The 5,888-nt window shown below is 48.8% G+C and overlaps 1 long non-coding RNA gene across 1 annotated transcript in view; it reads left to right on the top strand.

Annotated features, from left to right (window-relative positions):
- LOC114488011 (uncharacterized) overlaps positions 1–4,735 on the top strand; it is a 5,198-nt gene extending 463 nt beyond the window's left edge. Inside the window, exons 2-3 of the long non-coding RNA XR_003683688.1 lie at positions 403–723; positions 2,803–4,735. This is a non-coding gene — a long non-coding RNA (uncharacterized lncRNA). The remainder of the gene's footprint in view (positions 1–402; positions 724–2,802) is intronic.
- Positions 4,736–5,888: the final 1,153 nt, after the last annotated feature.

Below are 5,888 nucleotides of genomic sequence, written 5' to 3' on the forward strand. Positions count from 1 at the left end.
GGCAGCGTCATGAATTGGTAATAAAAGAGATGCCCCGGTGTCCCCAACAGAAGTACTTGGGACAGAGAAACCCCCAGACCCTCCTTTTACAATACGGCAACTCCTGTCAAGATTAGCACGTTTCTCTGAGACCCGTTATCAAAGCTTTTATTTGAGATACAATCTGTATATATTTCATGATCCTGGAATCTGTTATAAATGTTTCCTCGCAAAAACTTTGCTGTGATTTCAGGGATCATCTACTTCTTGCTACTTCCTTAGAATTTTCATTTCTTATAGATATATTTATGAAGAACGGGGAAACTCTTTTTGCCCATTTTAGTTTTTACTTGATCTGTGGAGAAATATGTTTCATAGAGGACTCATTTCTCCAAAACGTTTTTGTTGACTGACTTTTTTCAGAACACTTAATGATGCAAAATAGGCCGTGGCAGAGTTGCTGTTTGAGCCTTCCACCCTCCGTCTCGGGTGTCCGGGAGAGCAGAAGGTGACCGAAGGCAGCTGCACGTCCCTGGGCCACCCACGGCGTCTCCATCTGTGTCCCGGACCCACCTCCAGGTTCAGCACTTCTGGGAGAGCCCAGGAGGCCGGCGTTGGGTCAGAAGCAGCTCTTCTTTGTCTTCTACAGTTTTCGTGGTTCAGGCACCATCGGCCCAGCTCTAGAAAATCTCAGAAGAGGAAGCTAAAGGACAAGCCGTGGAAGGGATTTGGAGGAAAAGTGGAGTGAGTTCAGATACCAGGGGCACCCCTTCTCAGTTCCCACCAAGAATTGTCCTCAAGGAAGCCCCCTCTCTTGCACAGCCAGCGACACAGAGATGGTCGCAGGTATCCTGGGAGCGTGGACGGTGGGCACAGAGGGTCAGCCCCTCTCCCCCCTTGCCTGCCTGCTGGAGGGGAACCCCTGGGGTGGGGGGGGAGGGAAAGCCCGGGGCCTCGCACGGACCCTTGGGTCTGGGTGACTCAGTCCCTTGGAGACACTGAGGTCCTCCCGCCCCCTCAGGAGGCTCTCTCAGCAGCTGTGCGGCGTGAGCCAGTCCTGCCCCCCAAGCGCAGAGCTAGGGGGAGGGGGTCCTGGGAAGGCGGTCCTTAGAGCTCCGCGTGCAATAGTTAGGACTGGTTCCTGCGGTGGCGGAGAAAACCCGAGATGGAAGGAGAATGGGTCAGTTTCAGGGCCCTGTCGGCAGTAACCCAAACAGGGACATCTTTCCAAAACAACTAAGGGATTCTCTGGTGCAACGCCGTGAAGGACAGAGTTCCTTCCAGCTAAGGATAAGCATCTCTCCAGGCGTAGTGATGCTGGAAAGGGAATCAGGGATGGGAAGTGTCTGTTTCCTCTTCCCTCGGCACCCTCACCCTTCCCACCCCTACGATCTGGGGAGCTCACCGCCCAGACCTGACCCTTTCGTTTGTGGTTCATCTCTTTCCACAAACGGTCCAGGTGAAATGACGGTCCCTGATAAGAAATGTTGACATTGACAGCCCCCCCTTCCCAGGAAGGAGCAGAGGGTTGCTTTGACTAGTGTGTTTGATCGTGTCAGCTTGAAGACAGGTTCCTCTGATTTTAGTCCACTTACAAGACTCAGATATGGAGCAGGGACAGGAGTACCAAACCAATAACCACCTTAAGAACTGTGGCTGGGGGAAGAGAAAGGGGAGGGTTAAACAGACTCACGAACTTTATCTGAGTGTAACGTGTAAGGTATGGATTGCTCTGAAACAAGAAAATGTGCATGCAAAAAAGCTTTACATAATTTGAATACCTCTCCTGGGATTGTTGCAATAATTTGAAGGTGGGAGAAATTTGGTTACATGTGCAACTTTTATTCTAAGGTAACTTTCTCTCTGTCCACTTGATAATGGCTATTATGAGGCTCAAGCGAGGTCATATACCTTTTGAGAGTAATTTTAAGCTAAAAACACTTTCCAAATCCTGGCAATGGTTTGTGTGACAGTACTCGTATTAATCCAATCAAAAACTCATTTGGAAACTCCCACATTATTTTCAAGTACATCACAAAACTATGTGGGATAAATTTCCGCTTTACTCCAAGGCAAAGAGGAAAAATACTTGGAAATTTATGACGAAACTGGGACTAGAATCCAGGTCAATTGTCTCCTGAGATGGTATGGTTCCTTTTATGCCGTATTATTTCTATGCAGAGAAAGTTGACCAGAATACCACAGCAGCCTGGCATGAAAGACGGGGCTGCATTCAAGGGATCCGGTCGGTCCTCTGGAACAGAAGAGATGCTTATAGGAAATGGGCTGGTGGCCTCGCCATAAGAAAGTTCTGTGGAGGAAAGGATGTAACATCCCCGGGTTCATGTTCTCACTCTACCTCTGCAGCTCACACTGGTTTTTGGCTAACCCGAAAGCCGTCACCAGTACGATCTTGTCCTACTTCTCCACTGCACAGGCTGGGACCACTCAATACTTATTTTCCCACAAAACTAACCACCAGGTGTGTCTACATGATATAGTTCAGGTCAATGAAATGCATGTGATTTAGCTGCTTCTGGGAAGGGTTTCCCTTTTCTAACAAAAGAAACAGTTAAAATCGATGCTGCTATTCCCTCTTCTTCCTGCCTGGATCCCTGACGAAAGGTCTGGAGCCACAGCTGCCATAGGATGAGCACGAGGCCTCAAGCACGAAGGAGAATCCAGCATTTGGTCCTGGACTGTCTGAGTGCTGCCTCAGGGCCAGCATCTTCCCACCTCCAGACGGTCTGTGTTTGGGGAAGAATTAAACCTCATTTGTCCTGAGTCACTACAGGCAGGTGGGTTTTGTCTGTTTTTCTTCAGGCGGATGCACTTTTAACTAGTGGATGACCACTCCTTTGAGCACGCAGTCACCTCCCTGAGTGACCACCTAGTGCACAGGGTATTGCAGGCCTGGAAGGACCAACAGAGGCTGAGGCACCAACGATGCTGAATGAGCTGCTTCGTCCCCGTCCTCCCCCCTCACCACCTCCCCCTGCTCCTCCTTCTCCTGTGAACATTTTACCATTCTTGATGCAGAACAAGGACCATTTTCTTCCCCGGACAGATCCCAACACAAGGTTTCCAGCATGGCCTACGCCAAGTGGAAAGATGACCAACAAATGGACTGTCCAAATCTAGAGGCAAAATAACAAATTAAATGACATTGGAATGCAGAGCCACCCACAAAATTTCCAGAGCCCCCCATGTTAGTTTGCTGGGGCTGCTGTCACAAAGCACCACAGAATGTTATGGTCGCCCAGTTCTGGAGGCAGGATGTCTGAAATCTGGTGTCGGCAGGCACCGCTCGCCCTGGGGACACAGGGCGAGGACGGTCCCCCCGGTCCCGCAGCCTTGGGCGCTCCTGGCTCGTAGGCGCGTCACTGGTTTCCAACTTCACATCATCTCCCTCTGTGCGTCTCTGTGTCCACGTTTCCCTGTTTTCTGAGACCATAAGTGACATGGGATTAGCACCCACCATAGCGACTTCATCCTGACTTGGTTACATCTGAAGAAACTCTATTTCCAACTAAGGTCAGGTGCTGAGGTGTTGGGATTTAGGGCTTTACTGTACCTTCTTTGGAGGATGTAATTCAACCCATAACACCCTTTATGCACTGTTCTGTAGCCCTTGCTTGGTGGCATCTTCATATTACGTCAATCAAGGAGAAACTTGCTTTCAGCTAGATATCATGGTTTTGTCTTCTTCCTTTTGTTCCTGTATTTTTAGGTTTGATATGAATGTGATTATAATTCTCTTTTCCCCAAGACTATTTACCAGTGAATGGGAGATTATTTAATCCAGAAAGCTCTAGGTCCTCTGACAGATGGTGAATAAAATACAAAGCTTAATGGGGGCATGTGCTTTGTATTCCCAAGGGCCTGACCTGGTCTGAAGAATCACCACTCAAGCACACACCGTGCTTCTCTGTTTGATGCTCGTGGTGACTAATTCCCAACAGAACTCATTCCTCTGTCTCTTTTTCAAGAGTCACTTCTCTAGACCAGGCCCGGTGATTACCTGTCAACCCACAATGGGGAGAGTGTAAATGATGTTGACAGACTCACCTCTTTCAAATGTCATTTATTTTTCTTCTTTATAAGTGCCCAAATGGCCCTGGCTTTTTGCCACAAAGAAAATCAAGTGTGAAGTTAGGAGCAGGATTCGTTGGCTGAGATTTTCCCAAGCAACACACACACAAAGAGCCTGGTGATCTGGGTCAGGTGGACGGCCATTCTCAGCGCTCGTCAGTGGCGACTGGTTGCTGGGGAAGGAGGGACTCGATGAGACAGATGCAGAGCAGAGAAGGCCTTGCTTCAGTGGGAAGAAGGTGGACAAAATAAAGTGGCTGGAGAAGGAGAGCAATCAGAGGGTCTTCTAGCACTTTTGATTGCTTTCTTCTCTCGCATCCAAGTATGAATCCATTATTCTCAGACCTATTATTGCCGCGTGATAAGAGACCTTCCTCCGTCCTCCGCACGCTGGCCTTTTTCCCCTTGTCTGACAGCAAGTTCCCCACGGCTCGAGCAAATGTCCCATCCTGTGTCTTCCCTCCACTTCCTCTGACTTGGCTACTCCCGCCCCTCCTCTCCCTCGTTGTAGTTTGATCTCTCATCTCAGGAGGGAAATCTTCCCAAATGAGAGAAGAGCCCCCCTCCACTGAAGACGATTACTGGGAGAATGGCGGGCGGCTGCGGCTGGTTATCGCTTCCCAGGCTGTGCTAGCTGCTGACCAAGCTCCAGGGCTGGGACAGCTTCTGCACCAACTGTGTCTAATCTGCAGTAAAATTGTTTTCACGGTTGCAGTCAATGTTACTGTAAATGTTTAACAGTGTGCATTTCTTGGCTTTGCAGAGGCCTTGACGGTCTCTATGCAAATCAGTGCCTTGTCTAATGTCCTTAAGCACGGTTCCTGAAAAAGCAATGGCTGGAGTCATGGGTAAACTCGTGGGCTCAAGGGGGGATGAGAAGACCAGAACAAAAGGAAGCAGAGACTCTGCAATGAGGGCACAGACATTGCTGGAGACGCGCGGTCCCCACCTCCAGCTGCAGCCTCATGTAGGGACAGGAGGAAGCAGATTTCATCCAACCAGCAGGACTCGTGTCCTCCTATCACCTGGGGCTGACTGTCAAGCTCTATCTGAACCAGAACACAGTGGATCTAGCTTTGCATAAGCAAGCATTTTTTTTTTTTTTTTTTTTTTTTTTTTTTTTTTGGTGGTATGCAGGCCTCCTTCTGTTGCGGCCTCTCCCGTTGCGGGGCACAGGCTCCGGACGCGCAGGCTCATTGGCCATGGCTCACGGGCCCAGCCGCTCCGCGGCACGTGGGATCTTCCCAGACCGGGGCGCGAACTTGGTTCCCCTGCGTCGGCAGGCGGACGCGCAACCACTGCGCCACCAGGGAAGCCCAAGCAAGCATTTTTTGATGTGTGTTCGTCATGGGAGCCATGTTTCAGGTAGAAGACACAGAGTACGTGGGGGAGTATCCCCAAAAAGATTTAGCTTGTGATGTTGTAAGGAAAGAGAGTGAGGAAATACGCTGTCTGGCAATCATGAAAAATACTGTATATTTTATTTCTCTTAATCCCGGCAACAATTCTATATAAAGTTCGGTGTCACAGGGTGGGTTCCTCTGGAAGCTCATGCTGTGATGGAGTTTGGAGGTCAGAATGCTGATTAAGAACACTTATTATCCTGATTTTTGACAAAGGCACAAGGCAATTCATTGGAGAAAAGACAGGGATTTCAACAAATGGTACCAGAAGAATTGGATACCCATGGGCAAAAGAATGCACCTACTGAACTGTGCACTTAGAAATGGCTAAATGGTCAATTTATGTTAAGCATTGGTATTTATCGGTAAACCACAAAAAATTTTTTAATTAAAAGAATAAATCTAGACACAGAT

This window comes from Physeter macrocephalus, chromosome 16, assembly GCF_002837175.3.
Source record: "Physeter macrocephalus isolate SW-GA chromosome 16, ASM283717v5, whole genome shotgun sequence".
NCBI lineage: Eukaryota > Metazoa > Chordata > Mammalia > Artiodactyla > Physeteridae > Physeter > Physeter macrocephalus.